The sequence below is a fragment of the Oryctolagus cuniculus genome, chromosome X (genome assembly GCF_964237555.1).
Source record: "Oryctolagus cuniculus chromosome X, mOryCun1.1, whole genome shotgun sequence".
Classification (NCBI taxonomy): domain Eukaryota; kingdom Metazoa; phylum Chordata; class Mammalia; order Lagomorpha; family Leporidae; genus Oryctolagus; species Oryctolagus cuniculus.
In genome coordinates this window covers 77899037-77921050 of record NC_091453.1, presented here as the reverse complement: position 1 = coordinate 77921050, position 22014 = coordinate 77899037, and the positions used below count along the sequence as shown (strand labels likewise).

Below are 22014 nucleotides of genomic sequence, written 5' to 3'. Positions count from 1 at the left end.
CCTATAGATAAGATAGGTCTCCCCCTCCCCCCACAGCTTCTTTCAAGAATTTATCCCTTGTCTTTGATTTTCTGCAGTTGGCATATGATGTGTATAGGTATGTATTTTTGCCATTAATCATGCTTGGCAGTCCTGGATTTGTGCACTGATGTCTGACATTATCTTTGGGAAATTTTCAATCATTATTGAGTCTAAAATTTCTTCTGTTCCCTTCTCTGTCTTCTCCCACTGGTATCTCCAATACTCATATAAGTTATACATTTTGAAGTTATCCCACAGCTCATTCTTTTCTTTGTATATAGCCCTTTTTGTGCCTTTTCAGTTTTGGAAATTTCTATTGTTATGTCCTCAAACTCAGAGATTCTTTCCTTAGCCATGAGCATTTTACCAAGGAGCCCATTTAAAGACATTTCTTCATTGTTGTTAGTGTTTTTGATCATTAGCATTTGTTTTTGACCCTTTCTCAAAATTTCTATCTCTTTGCTTATATTATCCATTTTTTAAAAAGACATTTATTTATTTGAAAGTCAGAGTAACACAGAGAGAGGAGAGTCAGAGAGAGAGAGAGAGAGAGAGAGAAGTCTTCCACCTGCTGGTTCACTCCCCAATTGGCCACAACGGCCGGAGCTGCTCTGATACAAAGCCAGGAGCCAGGAGCTCCTTCCGGGTCTTCCCATGCAGGTGCAGGGGCCCAAGGACTTGGTCCATCTTCCATTGCTTTTGCAGGACAAAGCTGAAAGCTGGATCAGAAGTGGAGCAGCCGGGTCTTGAACCAGCATCCATATGGGATGCCGGCACTGCAGGTGGCAGCTTTACCCACTGTGCCACAGCGCTGACTTCATCCATCTGTTTTTTTTGTTTTTGTTTGTTTGTTTGTTTTTAATATTGCCTGCTTTTCGGGCCTGGCGCCATGGCTCACTTGGCTAATCCTCTACCTGTGGTGCCGGCATCCCATATGGGCACCAGGTTCTAGTCCCGGCTGCCCCTCTTCCAGTCCAGCTCTCTGCTGTGGCCCAGGAAGGCAGTGGAGGATGGCCCAAGTGCTTGGGCCCCTGCACCCGCGTGGGAGACCAGGAGGAGGCGCCTGGCTCCTGGCTTTGGATCGGCACAGTGTGCTGGCCGTAGTGGCCATTTTGGGGGGTGAACCAACAGAAGGAAGACCTTTCTCTCTCTCTCTCTCACTGTCTGTAACTCTACCTGTCAAATAAATAAATAAATAAGTCTTAAAAAAATATTGCCTGCTTTTTCCATTAAAGCCCCCAGCACATTAATCATATCACTTTTTAAATTCGTGGTCTGATAATTCCAACATTCCTGCCATACATGAGTGTAGTTCTAACACTAGTTCAGTCTCTTCAAAATGTAATTTTTGCCTTTTTGTATGCCTTGTAATTTTTTCTAAGTAGGGAACATGATGTACACCTTGAATAATGTGGGAGTAACATGTGGGGGAGGGGAAGCATTCCACACTCCTCTGGTTAGGTCTCAGTCTTAGTGAGCCTCTGCCTCTAACCTGAACTTCCCAAGTGCTTCTCAGCCCTAGAATTGCTGGAGTTGGGTATCTACCTTTTCCCTGGCCATCTGGATACTGATAAAACCTAGTTAAGCTGTTACTTGGGATGCCTTCATCTCATACCAGAGTGCCTGGGATCCAGTCTCACCTCTGCTTCCAACCCAGCTTCCTGCTAATGCAGCTGGAGGTGGGAGGCAGCAGGTGATGGCCCAGGTACTTGGGGTTCTTGCCACACAGGTAACCTGGGTGGAGTTCCTGGCTCCTGGCTTTGACCTGGCCCAATCCTGACTATTGTGGGCATTTTGAAAGTAAACCAGTGGATGAAAGAGCTATCTCTTTCTCACTCTCTCTTTCTGCCTTTCAAACAAACAGAGTTTCTGAAAAATTGAATGTTCTGGCATATTTCAAAATGGTTCCTTTTCATCTCTCTCTCTGTTGCTAAAATTCATAGACCTGTCAGGTCCCATAACAACTGGATCTTCCTGGAGTTTTAAACTTACAATTATACACACTGAACCTTTGGCAATTCCTCAATTACAGTTCAGATTTTCCTACCCTAGTACCAGTTTTGGATCATGGGTTTCTGTTTAGATAAATTTGTGATTCTCTGTATTGGCTTATCTGCATAATTTTTTAAATATTTATTTATTTGAAAGACACAGTTACAGAAGAGGGAAGGAGGGAGGGAAGGAAAGATATTATTCATCTGCTGGTTCACTCCCCAAATGGCCACAATGGCCGGAGCTGGGCCAGGCCGAAGCCAGGAGCCAGGAGCTTCTTCCAAGTCTCCCGTGTGGGTGCAGGAGCCCACACACTCAGGCCATCTTCCACTGCTTCCCCAGACTCATTACCAGGTAACTGAATCAGAAGTGGAGCAGCCAGGACTAAAACCAGCACTCTGATATGGGATGCCTGTGTTGCAAGCTGCAGGTTATTCCACTGCACCACGATGCCCGCCCTATGTGAGCTATTTTTCTGCATGGATCAGTGGCTCTCAAAGTGTTACGCAGAATGCAACAGCATCAACATTGCCTGGAAACTTGTTAGCAATGCAAAGTCTCAAGCTTTACCTCAGACAGAACAAGGGAATCAGAGATTGGGCCTAGGGCCCAGCAGTCTCTGGTTTAACAAGCCCACCAGGTGGTTCTGATGCATACTAAAGTTTGGAAATCACTGATAGACACGGGCCTGTTAGTGTCTACCCAACTCTCACCAGCATGGCATGATGCAGCTGCTGCAGAGCTGGCTCCTGAAGTCTCACAGCTCTTCCTCTTTTCTCGGGAGAATCGCTCTCAGCTGTCAGAGCTGCCTCCCCCTGCATGTTCTGTCCCAGCACAGGGATGGCTCAGAACTTAGGAAAAATTGAGACAGGTACATAAGGCTGACTTCTTGCCAAAAGTGTAGACAACCCTACCCATGGTTTGTGCCCCAGTACCCTACCTCCACACAGCAGACCAAGGCTAGACTTCATCAGAGACAATTTCGTTTCTTGTTGTTTTCTCGCCCTATCCTGCCTTCTCTCACAAGTGTTTTCCAATGAGCATTTCCTCAACACATCATAGGCAACCAAATCCCTGTGAGGCTCTGCTTCTGCAGAATTGGACACAAGACAGATAGGGCTCATAATGTTCACGAAATACTGGAAATCAAGGTTCCAAAACAGCAAATTCAGCAAGTAGACTAATGAACAAGACTAAAATAATCAGATGTAACTACTGATATGCTTTAAAGACCTGGAAAAGTTGTTGCAATAATTTTAGCACCAAGTTTGAAGAGCCAGCGTTCACATAGTGAAAACAGAAGGAAGCTAACACATAAAAAATGCAATATTAAAAATAACAGTAGCAACCATTCTTTTCTACATGCCTTTGTGCAATCAGGTGCCGTACAATTCAGTTATGATCTGAATATGGAGCACCTTGAGAGCTGCCACCATGCCTCTGGATTTGCATGGAACTTGGTTCAAGGAAAGTACTCAAGAAATGTTTGTTAAGGAAAGAAAGTATGCATTCAAGGCGACGTCAACATTTCTACGTTGAAAGCACAGATGAATACCATAAAGAGAAGCAGAAAGCTGGGAAATGATGAGTTTATTTTTAAACAAAGGGTTTGAGGTAACCCAAATTTGAAACATCCATGTAAAGATGCCTCTAGATAGCGAAAACCTAGGTGTGGCCAAAAAAAAAAAAAAAAAAAAAAAAAAGTAAGATGACAGGGCCAAAGATATATTTTGTCTCATTACAATATCATTCTCCTAAGTTCTGTCTTCATAACTTGGCATGAAGCCTAGGCCTCTGATCACATTCTCTGAAGAGAATGTTACTAAACATAAATGTCCAGCTGCTCTTTCTTCAAATGATCTTCTAGAAATTTCATTTAAGGGAAACTTTCTGATAAAGGACTTTCAATTTAACAAAGATGCGTCTGTGTAGCAGGCAGTTGTGAAAGAAGGTTTTTCTCACCAGGCAGCAACTTCGAGAAAATTGGAACCAGGGAGATAAGACACCATTTGTATTTTAGCATTTGCCTTGGGAGGACTTTGTGTTTCAATTAGCCTGTGGGTTCTCACATATTTTTTGACAATTTAGGTTCCCCAAAAGAGATTTAAACTAACACTTCATGAGTCAGCTATACCTGAATCTTCGCACTGAAGAATAAGATTTTCAATTTATTGCTTGAGATTTTTAAAAATGTTTTGAAGGCTAAGTTTAAAAGGAAACACACCCTATAACGGTCCCTTCTCTCGTCCCAGGGTTTTAATGAACATACAATGATCTGACCTCACAGGCTTCTTTCTTTGATATTGTACACCAATTACATTATGTACTGAAGATGTGATGACTCATGCCTCTGTAAAATCATCCTCATTGTTTAAGTAGCTCCATTACATTCTATGAAATGCAATTTTATGTATGCTGAAGAAAATGCAGGCAATATGGCTATTGAGTCATGAGACAAAATACAAATGTGCAATCTAGAAGTTAAGTGCATTCTCGGTTCAGACCATAGGAAGATATGACAAGGGGCAGGCCTTTGGCTCAGTGGTTAAGACGCCACCTGAGCACCCACATCCCATATCAGAGTGCCTGGGTTCAAGTCCCAGCTCTTCTGCTTCTGATCCATCTCCCTCTAATGTACACCCTGGGAGGTAGCAAGGGATGGCTTAAGTAGTTATGTCCCTATTATGCAAATGGGAGACCTGGATTGAATTCTGGGCTCCTGGTTTTGAGCTGGTCCAGCCCTACCTGTTGTGGGCATTTAGAGAATGAACCAGTCGGTGGGAGATCTATTTCTCTATCTCTCTATGTGCATCTCTGTATTTCAAATAAAATGAAACTGAATTTTTAAAAGTTTATTAATCTTTTATGAAAAAGGAAGACATAATGAGAAAGGACAGATGTGACAAGAACCAACTTGTAACTCAAGAGCAGCTCCTGTAGTCTGACCTAGGTCAAGTGCTGGGGTTAAAGTTGTATTCAGGGGGCCAGTGTGGTGGCATACTGGGTAAAACCACTGCCCATATGAACACAGTTCCATTTCCAGCTGTTCCACTTCCAATCCGGAAAGCAGCAGAGGATGGCCCAAGTATTTGGGTCCCTACACCCACATGGGAGACTAGGAGGAAACTCCTGGCTCCTGGCTTTGGATTGGTCCAGCTTTGGCTGTTGTGGTCATTTGGGGAGTGAACCAGCAAATAGAAATAGAAGATCGATCTCTCTCTCTCTCTCTCTCTCTCTCTCCTTCTGCTTCTCTAACTTTGCCTTTTGAATAAAATAAACAAATCTTTAAAAAAAATAAAAAACCTTGACAATTAGACATTTAAAAAAAAAAGTTGTATTCAGGGAATTTGGAGGACATTAATCCAGACAGGATAGCAGGGCAATTTCTTCTTTTTTATTTTCAAGATTTATTTACTTATTTACTTAAAGATAGGGTAACAGAGAGAAAAGACAAGACAGAGAGATCTTCTATCCCCTGGTTCATTGCCCAAATGTCCACAACAGCCAAGGCTGGGCCAGGCCAAAGCCAGAAACCAGGAACTTCATCTGGTTCTCCTAAGTGGGGTAGCTGTTTTCCGTGGCATATTAGCAGACAGCTGGATCAGAAGCAGAGGAGCTGGGATTAGAACCAGCTATCTGATATGGGATACTACCATTACAGGCGGTGGCTTAATCCTCTGGGCCACAATGCCAGCCCTAGGAGAGCAGGATAATTTCTATGTTTTAATCAGTCTAGAATCCTGGGCTTATGCCTGGAGCCCATTTCAAAACTACTTTTTTTTTTTTTTTCAGTATCCAGGGGCTTTAGAATCAACCTGGCTGGCTTGAGAGTTAATGGAGCTTCTAACTACAGACACAAATTGGTAGACAGTCCTGTGAGGCTTGGCTCCGGCCATATCTGAGCAATTACCATTTCCCTAGCTAGCTTTGGAACCTGAGATGTGTCACAATGTGGAGGGAAGAAAATGCCAATTCTGGGAGGCACTGCTATCTAAAGGAGGAACTCTTCATCTTCTAAGGAATAGCAATGAAAAGGTGGTAACAAAGATAAGGAATATTCTGCAGCGTGAGTAGGCCTGACATTTTGGCCCAAGAAAGAGTGTTAGAAGAAACCAAACAAGCTTTAGACACCCTTATGGTTAACATTGCCAAGACTCTGCTCTTTAAAACTGTGAAGATCTCAAGTTTTGTGAAGGGAACTGAAAAAGGAATGATTAAAGTGCATTTCCTCTTCTAAGAGCAGTTTCCTGAAGTATTCCAAAATGCGCCCTAAAGAATATAGTTCCTTTTCTTTGTTTGTAGCAGCTGCTAATAGCTAATGATACACCATTTGGCATCAACTGATGCCTCCAAATGAATCTCAGAGGGAGAAGGAAGTACAGTTACTGTAAACAGGCCTGGGGGGACACAGGGCCAGTGACACTATGGTGTGCAAAGGAACATTAGTGAGGGGCAGGCGCTGTGGCGTAGCAAGTAAAGCCGCTGCCTGCAGTGCCGGCACCCCACATGGGTGACGCTTCAAGTCCCGGCTGCTCCACTTCCAATCCAGCTCTCTGCTACGGCCTGGGAAAGTAGTAGAAGATGACCCAAGCCCTTGGGCCCCTGCACCTGCGTGGGAGACCTGGAAGAAGCTTCTGTCTCGTGGCTTCAGATCGGCCCAGCTCAAGCTGTTGCGGCCATCTGGGGAGTGAACTAGCAGATGGAAGACCTCTCTCTCTGTCTCTACCTCTGCCTCTCAAATAAATAAATAAATAAATAAATCTCTTTTTTTTAAAAAAAAGGAATATTAGTGAAACACACAAACATGTGTACTCATCAGTTTCTTTTGTGTGTGCTTGAATCCATATACGTAATCTAGACATTTTAGTTAATGCTACCAACTTGTCCTCTTGCCATGTTTTCCATTTCTATAATTGCTCACCAGGGAAAGACAGATGACATAGTAGTTAATATGAGCTTTGAAGCCCAGGGTATAAATCTGCAAGTTTCTGAGCTTTGCTGAGCCCCTGTTTCAATGCAGCACATATTGCATAGGGTTCTAGTGAGAGGTGACCAACTCACACAGGCAAGGAGGTTAGTAGAGTACTGATACACCTGAAGAGCTTTTCATGATAGGAGCTGTGATTCTGCTATTACTGCATTCTTCTCACAATTAGGCGGTGGAATTGAATGACAAAATATCATTTCTTAAAGTTCCCCAATGAGCACCATGGGGTCCTCATACTATGACATTGGAGCAATTTTGAAAGGAACTCCCTAATGGAACACAGACCATCCTGAATCCAGGGTAATATGCCTTAAAATAAAAGTGGACTAAAAATGAACCTTTGGATAAGCTAAAAACATGAAGCAGAGCCTTTAGGGAGGAAAACCATGACAGTAAAGATACTACTGTGGGGAGAGGGAATCTACATGGAAAGATCAAAGGGCCACGAAGTACAGGGTTTTTAGGGAAAGTAAATAGTATTGCCAATATCACAGGAGCCTTACAGGAAAGAAAAATCACGAGTTGGTATTTTTCTGGCTCTATCCCCTTGCACTCTCTAGGAACTTCCTCCTCATTCCCTACCCATGCATTCTCCAAGTCCCTACATTCCCCTCTTCCCACAAAAATTCTGGAAAACATCTCACAAGTTCTCTGGAGTCTGGCACTCACGCCTCCCACTTTTCTTCTTCTCTTTTAGAGTTAGCCTCTAGAGATGCATGCAGGTACTTCAGAAAGTTCATGGAAAAATGAAATTGAAAGATAAGTTTATTTTGGTGCAAAAATAATTTTTGAGACCCATGCATATTTTTAGTAAGATATTTCCCATTAACTTTTTTTAACAATTTATTTCATTTATTTGAAAGAGAGTTACAATGAGAGGTAGAGCCAGAAAGAGAGAGAGAGGTCTTCCATCCACTGGTTCACTCCCCAGATGGCTGCAATGGTCAGAGCTAAGCCTGATCCAAAGCTAGGAGCTTTTTCCGGGTCTCCCACGTGGGTGCAGGGGCCCAAGGACGAGGGCCATACCCCACTGCTTTCCCAGGCCACAGCAGAGAGTTGGATCGGAAATGGAGCAGCCAGGACACAAACCATTGCTATATGGGATGCCAACGCTGCAGGCTGGGGCTTTAATGCTGGTGCCACAGCGCCCCCCCCCCAATTAACTCTTTGAAGTACATTCATATATTATCATAGCCAATGATCACTGAAAGCAAGACCTCTACTATACCTGCAAAGGTAGACTGGAGGCCAGCACTGTCCATGAGCAGGTTTGTCAGTGCCCAATAAAGAAGGTGCTAAAAGTCTGTGGTGGAATCTTCGACAGTGCTGTCAAAGCTGTTTATACTGAAGTTGCCCAAATGTTAGAATAAGGTTTCTTTTATTTGTTCTTTTATTAGAAATCATTTCCCATAAGACTCAGTCATAACTTCGAGGGGGCTGTACCAAATGATGTCTGTGACAGACACTCTGATGGGCTCACAATCTAACAAAGCCCCTTACACCAGCTCATGTGTCCTTGAGTCAAGATATGTGGCATGCTTTTTACTTGGGATGATAGATTTCCCAGAAGGCATCTTCATGCTTTTGCAACCATGCTGATGTGCCCAGGCAATTGTACCTGACTTGTAGAGTAAATAGCACTGAAGTTCATGATGGGGTTCTCTATCATGATAGGTTGGCTAAAAGAAAGGAACAGGGACAGGGAACTGAAGATCATTGAGAAGTTCAGTTTATGAGGTATGTACTGAATACCTACCACGTGCTTCCCAACAACCTTGCCTAGCTGACATTATTATGTCTATGTTACTGGTGAGGAAACTGATGCTCAATTGGCTAAAGTACCAGGATCAAGATCAAACAGACAGTAAATGACAGGTAGAATTTAAACCAGGTCTTCCAATTTCAATTGTCTCTGCCTGTAGTGATAGTCTATGCTTTTATTACAAGGAGTGCCTCCAGGGGATTCAGGTTTGAACACAAGCGCATATATACAGCTTGATATCTTTTAGACCACTCTCTGATCCAAGGGTCAGCAATCTATGGCCTGAAGGCCCACAACCTGGTGTTGTAAATGAAGTTGTACTGGAATGCAGTTATGCTTATTCATTCACTGATGGATTTACTATGGCTGTTTTTGCATTACAATTGTATATGTCAGTAGTGGTCACAGAAACCATATATTTATTCTCCAGCATTTTTAGAAAAAGTTTGGATAACAATAATGCTGGTGAGGATGTGGGGATAAAGGTACCAAATCCACTGTTGGTGGGAATGTAAACTAGTTCAGCCATTGTGGAAGACAGTATGGAGATCCCTTAGAAATCTGAAAATAGGTCTATCATACAATCCATCCATCCCACTCCTGTGGATTTACCCAAACAAAATGAAATCAGCAATGAAAGAGTTATCTGTTCCCCCATGTTCACTACAGCTTAATTCACAACGGCTAAGATATGGAATCAATCCAGATGTCCACCAACTGATGACTGGATAAAGAAATTATGGTATATATATAGTATAGAATACTACTCTGCAGTTAAAAAAAATAAAATCCTATCTTTTGCAACAAAATGGATGCAAGTGGAAATCATTATACTTAGTGAAATAAGCTAGTCCCAAAAGATAGATATCATGTTTTCCCTGTGGTAACTAATAGAGTACCTTGGGGCTGGCGCTGTGGTGACAGGTAAAGCCACTGCCTGCAGTGCTGGCATCCCACATGGGCACTGGTTCAAGTTCCAGCTGCTCCACTTCTGATCCTGCTCTCTGCTGTGGCCTGGGAAAGCAGTGGAAGATGGCCCAAGTCCTTGGGCCTCTGCTCCTGCATGGGAGACCCAGAAGAAGATCCTGGCTCCTGGCTGGCAGATGGAAGACCTCTCTCTTTACCTCTGCCTCTGTGTAACTCTGCCTTTCAAATAAGCAAATAAATCTTAAAAAAAAAAAAAAGGAGTACCTAAAATGTAATGTATAGGAGTGAAATTGACATTTTGAGATTTGATGATTGTTTACGGCCCTCATCTCTACTGTTGAAGAACAGTGTTTTCTTCATACTATCTGTTGAACTCTTTACTTAGAGTTACTCTTATGAGTATAAAGTAAACTGAAAACTGATCTTTGTAAAAATTAAGAGTGGGAATAAGAGAGGGAGGAGGAAGAAGGGTGGGATCGAGGACAGGAGGAAGGGTAGAGTAGGAAGGATCACTGTGTTCCTGAATCTGTACACTTGAAATACATGAAATTTCCATACCTTAAATAAAATTTTTGTAAAAGATTTGGGTGGCAGTAGAGATTGTGGCTCTGAGGGACATGCAGTGGCTATAGGCCTGAGTAGAGGAGCAGGAGCACTGGGTATATGAGACGGGTTGGGTTGGGCACATAAGGTAGCTTACGGCCTGGTCAAGGTGAAGGTGGCTTTGGGGGACATACCTAACAGGCAAAAGAAGGTGAAGATTCTGTACAAACAAGTTGAAGACCTGATCAATACCTGGATCCTGAGGACATCAACTGCAGGGCCATTATCTGATGCCTTTGAGCTGCAGTTCATCTTAACAGAGGAGCAGCTTCTCTTCTCCCTGGCTGCACAACTGGCGCAGGTAGACGCCTTGGCTCCCATACTGGACAGTGCTCAGTTCAAAGCCGTTCCTGAGCATGACACCTGCCTGTGGCTCTTGGCCCAGATCCACATCCGCCAGCAGGATCAGTGGATGCAGATCCCAGAGGAGTCCAAAGCTCTCCTGGAGAACTACAAGACTACGATGCTGCTCTCCAAGCAAAGCCTTGCCAGCTAGAGGCTGCCAAACAAATGAAGCCAGCAGAGAAGTGACAGCTGCTCCCCATCCCAGGGTGGGTCAGGGAAGCCAGGCTCCAGGGCCCACTGCCAGCTGTCTTTGTAACAAGGCAGAGGCAGCTTTGTATTCATTGACTCAAGGACTGCCTATCTGCACTTAGAAGTCAAGTTACCTGAGATTTATGATTTTCACCGCAACTACCACCAACCCCTTCAACTTCTTGTACAGTGTAACAATAAATTACAAAGATTTTTCTAAAAGGAGAAAAAGAAAAAGGTCAATTACCCCTCCAAATTCATCAAAATGTCCCTTTGGGCACTGGTGTTTAGCCTAGCAGTTCAGATATTACTTGGAATACTTGCATCCCACATCAGAGTACCTGGCTTCAAGCCACAGCTTCCCTCCTGATTCTAGCTTCCTAGTGGTGCACACCTTGGGAGACAGCAGCTGATGGCTCCAATAGTTGGGTCCTTGCTACCCACCTGGGAGACCTGCATGGAGTTTCCAGCTGTGGGCTTGGGCCAGGCCCAACCCCAGCTATTGCAGACATTTAGGGAGGGAAACAGTGCATGGAAAAATTTCTCTCAAATAAATAAGTAAATAAATAAGTAAAAGTAATGTTCCAATGGGTTCAGGAGTTATCTTTATTAGCAAATCATATTCCATCCTCTACAACCTTTAGAATCATAAGTGTGTAGAAGCTCCATCCCAGTGTTCAGGGAGAAATCATCCACCGAAAGTACTCACAGAGCCTTAGCTTATGCTCAAGAATAGCACCATGCTGCAGGAATTCTTAAAATGGTGTTGGTATGCATTCTCATAAGTTTATTTTTCCAGGGAGATCTATAGCCTTTTTTCTATCAAAAATTTGTTAAGGGGGCAGGCATTTAGCCTAGTGTCCATTAAAACACTTGTGTCCCGTATTGGAATACCTGAGTTCAATATGTGGCTCCAGCTCCTGACTTCAGCTTCCTGCTAATGCAGAGCCTGGAAGGCAGCAGGTGATGAATGAAGTAATCGGCTTCCTGCCACCCACATGGGAGACTCACATGGAGTTGCCTGCTCCTGGCCTCAGTCCAGCCCAGTCCCAGTCCCAACCATTGCAGGCATCTGGAGAGTGAACTAGCAAATGAGATTTAATAATTTTTTTAAAAAAGAATAATCTGTTAAAGGAAATGCAAATGTCCACTGTTTGATCATTATACATTGTATACACATAATACTAGCCCATAAACATGAACAATTAGAAGATTCATCTGGGACCTACGCCAGGGCATAGTAGGCTAAGATTCCACCTGCAGCACCGGCATCCCATATGGGCACCAATTTGTGTTGCTGCTGCTCTGCTTCTAACCCAACTCCCTGGTAATGGCCTGGGAAAGTGGTGGAGGATTCCCCAAATGCTTGGGCTCCTGTGCCCACATTGGAGACCTGAAAGAAGCACCTGGTTCCCTGCTTCAGAATGGCCCAGGTCCGGCCATTGCAGCCATTCAGGGAGTGAACTAGCAGATGGAAGACTTTTCTCTCTGTGTCTCTTCCTTTCTCTCTCTCTTAGCTCTACTTCTCCAATAAATAAATAAAAATCTTTTTTAAAAAAGATTCATCTGTTGGAGAAGTTTTCCCTTACTCCCATTTTTCCTTAACAGAGATAATCAATTATATATTTTCCCCTATCACTGGAGAACTTGATTATCTGCCTCTGTTTTTCTCTTAGCACTATAATGTCATTTTGAATCATATCAATATTGCCAGTTGGTTCCCTGAGCCCAGGAACCATGTCATCATCTCCACATCATGAGTCCCTAAAATACAGTAAGTACTCCATCATTTTTATTTGATTTACATGAATATACCGAAAACTTTCAATCCTGCTTTCCAAGTTTTTCTAGCTGGATCTCTTCCTAGGAGTAATAAATTCCGTACATTTGTTACTGGGTAAAACATTTATATTTTTAAAAATGCAGGGGCTGGTGCTATGGCGTTGTGAGTAAAGCTACCACCTGCAGTGCCGGCATCCCAAATGGACAGCAGTTTGAGTCCCGGCTGCTCCACTTCCCATCCAGCTCTCTGCTATGGCCTGGGAAAGCAGTAGAAGATGGCCCAAGTGCTTGGGCCTCTGCACCCATGTGGGAGACCCGGAAGAAGCTCTTGGCTCCTGGCTCCTGGCTCCTGGCTTTCTTTGGATCAGCTCTGCTCCGGTTGTTGCGGCCATTTGGGGAGTGAACAAGCAGATTTAAGACCTGTCTCTCCCTCTCTCTGTAACTACCTCTCAGATAAATAAACAAATAAATCTTAAAAAAATTCAAACCACTTCCTTGATCTTCAAGGAAATACTTTTTTTTTTTTTTTTTTTTTGGACAGGCAGAGTGGACAGTGAGAGAGAGAGACAGAGAGAAAGGTATTCCTTTGCCGTTGGTTCACCCTCCAATGGCCGCCGCGGCTGGCGCACTGCGGCCGGCGCACCGCGCCTATCTGAAGGCAGGAGCCAGGTGCTTCTCCTGGTCTCCCATGGGGTGCAGGGCCCAAGTACTTGGGCCATCCTCCACTGCACTCCCTGGCCACAGCAGAGAGCTGGCCTGGAAGAGGGGCAACCGGGACAGAATCTGGCGCCCCAAGGAAATACTCTCTTATTTCTGGTATATTTTAGAATTTATTTGAGAAGCAGAGATAGAGACCTCCACTTGTTGATTCATTCCTGCAAATGCCCACAACAGCTGAAGCTTGACTGAAGCTGGAAATCCAATCCAGGTCTCCCACATGTGTGGCACGAACTTAATTACTTAGGCCATCACTGCTGTTTCCCATGGTGTGCATTAACAGGAAGCTGGAATCCAAAGTGGAGTCAGGACTCTAATACAAAACTAGCTCCTAGCTCCAGATCGGCCCAGCTCTTTTTTTTTTTTTTTTTTTTTTTTTTTGACAGGCAGAGTTAGACAGTGAGAGAGAGAGAGAGAGAGAGGGAGAGAGAGAAAGGTCCTCCTTCCGTTGGTTCACCCCCCCAAATGGCCGCTACGGCCAGCGCACTGCACCAATCCAATCCAAAGCCAGAAGCCAGGTGCTTCCTCCTGGTTTCCCATGCAAGTGCAGGGCCCAAGCACTTGGGCTATCCTCCATTGCCTTCCTGGGCCACAGCAGAGAGCTGGACTGGAAGAGGAGCAACCCAGACAGAATCCGGCACCCCAACCCGGACTAGAACCCGGGGTGCCGGCAGTGCAGGTGGAGGATTAGCCAAGTGAGCCATGGCACCGGCCGGCCCAGCTCTTTTTAAAAATCTTTTTAAAAAATAATAAATAAGCTAAGGATTCACTGAATGACAATCAGCTACAATAAAGGCCTGAGATGCAGCTATATAGACAACTTTGAAGACAAGTATCAGAATAAAGAAGCCTTTCAATGAATTGTGTCTGATAAGAAAATGACTCCAAGTTATTAGAAGGGCTGCAAATGTTACCAGAAAATTGTACATTAACAAGAGTAAGAACTTATCACTTAGGAAAACCTATCCAGGTTGTCTGGACTTTGGGAAGAAACCGTTCATAAGAAAGTCCCAGAAAGATTTCACAGCAAAGTAAAGCTGAGGATTGAACAGATGGTTGGTCAATTCCTTCATTCAACAAATAATGACAGAGCATATATTATGTGCCATGCACTGTTTAAGGTATGGGCAAAAACTTGTCCTTAAAGAATTGACACTGACATTGGCGGAAGGGGATACACATGGTATAGAAATAAGTAAGGACAGCATATAGCAGTCACTTGATGATTAGTGCTATGGAGAAAAAGAAAGCTGGGAAGGGAGATAGGAAGTGTGAATGTGAAGAATTTCAAGTGGATTACTACTGGGAAGGCCTCACTGACGGAGTGGCCTTTGAGAGAACAAAATCATGCTTGTGTCTGGTAAGAAAGTATTCCAGCAAAGAAAACATCTACGCCGAAGTCTGGCTTGGTTTAGGAAATCAGCATGGCTGAAAGTTCAGCGGACAGAAGGGAGACGAGGAGGAGAGGAGATCAAGCAGGCAATGAAGAGCCAGCATCAGATCTTGTCCGTGGAGTCACACAGGGCAACAGAAGGACATGGTCTTTCACTTTTACTCAGTCTTCTACCCTGTTAGCCACTGGACATTTGTGAGCCAAAGAACAGCTCTTTTAAAAGAATCACTCCAGGGGGCCGGCGCTGTGGTGCAGTGGGTTAAAGCGCTGGCATCCCATATGGGCGCCAGTTCAAGACCCGGCTGCTCCTCTTCTGATCCAGCTCTCTGCTATGGCCTGGGAAAGCAGAAGATGGGCCAAGTCCTTGGTCCCCTGCACCCACGTGGGAGACCCGGAAGAAGCTCCTGGCTCCTGGCTTTGGATCGGCACAGCTCAGGCCATTTGGGGAGTGAACCATTGGATGGAAGACCCCTTCCCCTCCCCCTCCCCCTCCCCCCCTCCCTCTCTCTCTGCCTCTCCTATCTCTGTGTAACTTCTGACTTTCAAATAAATAAATAAACCTTAAAAAAAAAAAGGATCCCTCTGACTACCATGCAGAGAACAGGACGGCAAGTGGCAAAGGCAGGAAGAATGCGACCAGTTTTAAGACTAAGGCAGGAATGGACTAATGCAAGTTCTTTTCGATTTTGGCTATGAGTTTGTATAAAACAGTAAAATGACACCAAGTCGGTAACCTTTTCTTAGGCAAGAAGTAGTTTTGCATAAGAGAGTCCTCACAAACACTTTAGGTGAGCCTCAGGCTGGTTAGGCCCGGAAAAGCAGGATGGCTGCCTTGCATTACAAAGGGCTTTGCAAGCTAGGACTCTAGGAGTTCTATAACTTGTCAGGGCCTGCATGCTGCGTCATCCTCTGCCTACCCCAGGCTCCTCCTTCAGGACACACAGGAAACCTTTAGTTTTTAGATAGCAAATTCCTGTCACCCCTAAAGCCATTCTCCCAGCCCAGCTAACTCATTGCCAGGTACAGAACACTTTATCTGCTGAACCTGGAAATCCATTGGAATCCTCCACAGCACTGTGAATTTGTAGGCAGCTAGTACTGATTCTGCAGAATTGATACCCTAAATTCAACCTGTTTAGCATCTCAGGTCTCACAGCTGCCCCGTTATTCTCTACACAGGAGAGAATGAGATGGGGACGATATCCAACCAAGGCTCTGTTCATCACTGTCTGCAGCAGCATTCCCAGAGTGTGGACTAGCCGCACCCCTAGCTGTGCTAGGGGAATAACCAGGGCTTACTTGGTATAAATGGTGCCAGCCATAAAGAGAGAATATTTGAACATTTTGACGAGAGAGCAGAAAGAAAGAAGCTGAAGCATCCATTCTTAACGAAAGGCTTAGACCAAGAGAGGAGGTCTGCATGAGCAGGAACCTGGAGGGAGAAGCCACAGCAGGGACTCTCGTCCAGCTCCTGCAGTATGGGTTACAGCTATTTTTTTTTTTTTTTTTTTTTGACAGGCAGAGTGGACAGTGAGAGAGAGAGACAGAGAGAAAGGTCTTCCTTTGCCGTTGGTTCACCCTCCAATGGCCGCCGCGGCTGGCGCACTGCGGCCGGCGCACCACGCCTATCTGAAGGCAGGAGCCAGGTGCTTCTCCTGGTCTCCCATGGGGTGCAGGGCCCAAGCACTTGGGCCATCCTCCACTGCACTCCCTGGCCACAGCAGAGAGCTGGCCTGGAAGAGGGGCAACCGGGATAGAATCTGGCGCCCCGACCGGGACTAGAACCCGGTGTGCTGGCGCCGCAAGGCGGAGGATTAGCCCAGTGAGCCGGTTACAGCTATCTTAATTGGTATCTTAACCACTAGGCCAAATGCCCACTCCTACAGAACTTCTGATTTCCATTACCACAGTGCCTTCTCATGTAATAGGGTACAATGCAAGTAATGCAAGGGTTAAAAAAAAAAGTAGGGATTTTGCACCTTTCTGAATGCTACACAGAAAATAAAGAGCCTCACATCTCACATTGGGTGCTATGTCATAGCAGGTTAAGCCTCTGCCTGCAGAATGAACTTAGAGAAAGTGGAAGAGGCAAATTTCTGCCCAAGGCTGAGTCCATTAGAAGAAAAACTGTTTTGCACATGTTCTCTGACAAGATAACAGTAACAAAATCTGGCTGCTGTGAGCTGACGCTGTGGCATAATGGTGGGTTAAGCCACTACCGCCTGAGGCAGCGACATCCCATAGGAGCGCCAGTTCGAGTCCCAGCTGGTCCACTTCCCATCCGGCTACCAGCTGATGTGCATGGGAAAACCCTGGAGGAGGACCCACATGCTTGGGCCCCTGCACCAACTGGGGAGACCTGGAAGAAGCTCCCGGCTTCCAGTTCTGGCTGTTGCGACCATCTGGGGAATGAATCAGCAGATGGGGAGGGGAAAGGGAAGGGGAGGGGAAGGGGAAGGGAAGGGAAGGGGAAGGGGGAGGGGAGGGGAAGGGGGAGGGGAGGGAAAGGGGAGGGGAAGGGGGGGAAGGGAGGGGAAGGGAGGGGAAGGGGAGGGAAGGAAAAGAAATACTTGGGCAGCTGATTTTAGGGAACAATCCATAAGGTTTCTTAGCTCTCTTTTAGGGAAGTAACAGCTCAGAACTTGCCATTTTAGTATATGGTTGAAGAAATGAACTGAGGAAATTTCAGAGGTGGAAATATATATGTGATTTGAGAATCAAATTTGGATAGAAATTAAAAAATTTGAAGAGGCTTATAAAACAGAAATAAAAGAGCAGGAGGAGGAGATTTAGAGCTGGGGAATAATTCTGTCTTCCTGGAATGTAGTATGGGTAGAGTCATGATGGAAAATGTAGTTATAAATGTGGGTTGGGGCCAACCTAGTCTTAATGACTGTCACTAATCTTGAAGCACCTTGTGGCAGCTCTATAACATGTTCATGGACTGGATAACTTAAGCCAACCCCAGGGCAAATCCTTGGAGAACTCTGCCATTAAACATTTCAAAGCTCTCTAAAACAGCATAATATAATATATTCTATTTTCCTCACAAGAATACTGTGATAACCAAATGGCACGAGCAGTATGGAAGACTTTGGGTGATTGGCATGTTGTATACAACTGCAGAGTGGTGGTATTGCTTAGAAAATTCCCACAGGCTCCTACTCAGCTCTTACACTGCATTTCCTACAATAACTTGCTGACTAATCAAAACATTCATTGGTTTGAAAATTTTCAGAAACTTTCAGCTTAAAGTGTGACAACCTACAGGCTCCCACTTTTGTTTCCACTATCACCAGCCTGAGACCATTAATATGGCATGATATCATATTACAGAAATCAAGGTTTTTCTCCATTAACTTGTCTTTCTGTAATCTTAATGATCCTTCTCTATTTAACCAGAGTACTATTCCATGGATCACGAGACTATATGGAATCTGTGGTTTCCGTAAGTGACTCTGGAGTATGTATCTTGCACTTATTCTGAATAATGCTCCACTAGAAATAAAAAATTGATACACACACTTTCTAAAGTGTTGGAAGGTATTAAAAGTATAATAATGGCTAAGAGAAGGGTCAGATTTCCTCAACCTGCAATCCTGGATTTATCATCTTCCTCTCTATAATGTGGTAGCAACATTCACCTCCCAGGATGGCTTCAACAATTGAGCTAGATAAAGTGGGGAAATTACTCAGGGCTAGGCAAGATATACAGTAAGTGTTGAATGACTGGTGCTTTTATCATTACTATGAAGTTGACTGCTTCGATTTTTAGGCATTGTATGTGAAAATGTATTTTAAACAACTTCAACCTAATAAGCAACCACAAAGCTCACCTCTATTACTTATGTGTATTTCCATTATATAGGTTCATGGCTCCTCTCTCAGAAAATAGCAAACCTGCAACATTCATTTGGGTGGCATAGAGAAAATAGCTCACATTTGCCTAATGCTTTACCTTTTAAAAGGGTCATTCATGTACTTAGCCTTCACAAGAACTGACTAGAAAAGTGAGTGGATGTTTCCAATCCTATAGAGTAATTGTGTAGTGCAGCTGGTTTTAGCACTTAGTTGCATTCTTATTTCATGCCAGGCGGCTTTATTTGTTAGGATCCCCTGGATCATCTTGACATCAGAGAACATATGTTTCAGAAATGTTTTTATTTGAAGGGAAAATCTAAAAGTTTATATGGTAAATGTATAAAGAAATCTATGTGACTTAAAGTAAGTAAAACTTAAAGTAGGCATAATACAATACTCGTTCCCTCCAAAGTTGAAAGGGGTAGGTTTTGTGACATCACTTGGGAGGTCCATAGCCCATAGTGGGTTTTTTTTGGGGGGGGGGAGTTCCCACTGGAGTTCCTACCCAACTTCCTGCTGCTGTGTACCCTGGGAAACAGCAGATGATGACTGGAGTGCTTGAGCCCCTGCTACCCACAAGAGAGAAGCCCTGGATGGAATTCCTGGCTACTGGTTTCAGCATGGCCCAGCCCTGGCATTTGGGGAGAGAACCCACAGATGGGAGATGTCACCCTCCCCCTCCCCATCTTTCTCACTGTGCTGGAACACTGCCTTTTAAGTAGATGAAATAAACATTTTTTTAAGACTTAAGAATATGTGGGGACCTCTTTGTGACTACCAAGGTTGTGAATATAACCATATTTCAGACAGTAAAACCTTACTGGTCAGAGATACGCCAACAGACACAAGGGGAATTTTATTTAAGTAAGATCTTCAGAAGAATAGAAGATGGCGGAATAGTGAGGGCGCGCACCGATAGTCCGGGAAAATTTAGTTTAATAAAAGGGGAGTTACGGTAGCCTCAGAAAAAAGAACCAGGAAAATATTGCAGACAAAACTCTTCTGGATTCAGTGGGCGTGAATCGGAGGACCTACTGGGAGAACAAGGTCGCCCACCGCGCGCGAAAGCCGAACCGCAGGACCGAGCCGCGGGACTGAGCCGCGGAAGCCGAGCCGAGGGACGGAGCTGCGCAAGCTGCAGGGTCTGCACGCAAGTGCTCGAAGGGGAGTGCAACAGCGGGGAGACTTGGGAAGTCCAGGGCTCCGAGTCCACACATCGGCGCTGAAAGGGGAGCAGACCGGCGTGGAGAGCGTGGGAGCCCACAGTTCGAGACATCAGCGGCAGACTCAACACACCAGCGCTGGAACGCGAGGTGAGCCGAACCTCGATAACCCGAGACACCGGCAGGCAAGCGGAGAGAGGAGACTAGAGGGAACGACCCCCGGGGCGGGGGGGACTTCACCAAGCTAACTGGAAGAGAGAGAGAGGGAAAAAAAAAAAAAGGTGACTGGTATGGACACGGGTTTCTCTCTCTCCGCTCACCTCTCAAGGGCGAGCAAGACAAAGAGCAGGCGCCATCTTGGACATACGTCATAAGCAGAGCGACCTCAGGTCTGCACCGGCCCTGAGCCTAGCAGTAAAACCTGACTCTGGGTGGGGCTAATTAACAGGAGATTAGGACTTAGTAAATTTATGGTGCGACTGAACTGAGACTGTGAAAAAAGAGACGGTGGGGGAGAGAACTCACGGAATTCATGTGAGCACTCTCCAGAGACGCTACAATTCCGTAACTTTGGCAACCCAGTGGGAGACTGAAGGAGAATTTGAGCCCACTCTAAGGGCCGAACAGATTCCCTGTGTGGTCCTTGGGAAAGAGCTTCTGATCTCTGGCTCCTGTGGGTATATCATTTGCCTGCTAACTACCTCCAACTTTGTTCAGCTGTGCAGAATAACTTCCCTGTTGAATCAAAAAAAAAAAAGAGAGAGAGAGAGAGAGAGAGAGAGAGAGGTTTACCACGCCTAACCTGGGAGTGTCACCTTTGGCACACCAAACAGAGCTCTCAGGCCACACCCATCTCAAGCCCTAAGGCTCCATCAAAAACAGATAGTCCACTTAATCTAGAGTCATAGTATAACAAGAAAAAGCACCACAGTGAAGAAACCAAATATCTCCAATATGACAAATAACAAACGCAAAAACCAAGGTAATAAAAACAAGGAAGTCACCATGAAGCCCTCAAATGAAAAAGACACCCCAATTCAAGATAATGAGGATGATGACATAGAAGAAATGCAAGAAGCAGATCTCAAAAAATTGATAAGAACATTAAGAAGTTCTCAAAAACAAATTCTTGAACTACAGAAATCCTTAATGGACAAGATAGAAAATCTCTCTCGTGAAAATGAAATATTAAGGAGGAATCAAAATGAAACGAAACAACTAGTACAACAGGAAACTGGGATAGTGACTGAAGTGAAGAATTCAATAGATCAAATGAAAAACACAATAGAGAGCCTTACAAACAGAATGGGAGAAGCAGAAGAGAGAATATCGGACTTAGAAGACAGAGAACAGGAAAGGATACAGTCAGACCAAAGAAAAGAAGTGGAAATTAGGAATCTAAAGCATATTGTCGGGAATCTTCAGGATACTATTAAAAAACCCAACATTCGGGTTCTAGGAGTTCCTGAAGGCATGGAGAGGGAGAAAGGATTAGAAGGCCTTTTTAGTGAGATATTAGCAGAAAATTTCCCAGGTTTGGAGAAGGACAGAGAAATCCTAGTACAGGAAGCTCACAGAACCCCTAATAAACACGACCAAAAGAGACCCTCACCACGGCACGTTGTAATTAAACTCTCCACAGTGAAACATAAAGAAAAGATCCTAAAATGTGCAAGAGAGAAACGTCAGATTACTCTCAGAGGATCTCCAATCAGACTCACAGCTGACTTCTCATCAGAAACTCTACAAGCTAGGAGGGAATGGCAAGATATAGCCCAGGTACTAAGAGAGAACAACTGCCAGCCCAGAATATTATATCCTGCAAAGCTATCATTTGTGAATGAAGGTGAAATAAAGACTTTTCATAACAAACAGAAATTGAAAGAATTTGTTGCCACTCGTCCAGCCCTGCAAAAGATGCTTAAAGATGTGTTACACACAGAAACAAAGAAACACGGTCATCAATATGAAAGAAGGTAAAGGAAGGAAACCAAGGAAGGAAAGCTCACAGCAAAAGATCACAGGGAATTCAAAGCATATATTAGAACTTATCTTTGGCAAATGGCAGGGCAAAGTTACCACTTATCATTAGTCACATTGAACGTGAATGGCCTGAACTGTCCAGTTAAAAGACACCGTTTGGCTGATTGGGTTAAGGAACAAAACCCATCTATTTGCTGCTTACAAGAAACACATCTTTCCAACAAAGATCCATACAGACTGAAAGTGAAAGGCTGGAAAAAGATATACCATGCCAACAGAAATGAAAAAA

The 22014-nt window shown here is 44.4% G+C and overlaps 1 long non-coding RNA gene and 1 pseudogene across 4 annotated transcripts in view; one reads left to right on the top strand and one right to left on the bottom strand.

Annotated features, from left to right (window-relative positions):
• LOC100349282 (dynactin subunit 3-like) overlaps window positions 1–10823 on the top strand; it is a 37449-nt pseudogene extending 26626 nt beyond the window's left edge.
• The window catches only part of LOC127484884 (uncharacterized), a 239703-nt gene that overhangs the window by 172775 nt on the left and 44914 nt on the right, over window positions 1–22014 (bottom strand). The gene's annotated exons all lie outside the window — the stretch shown is intronic.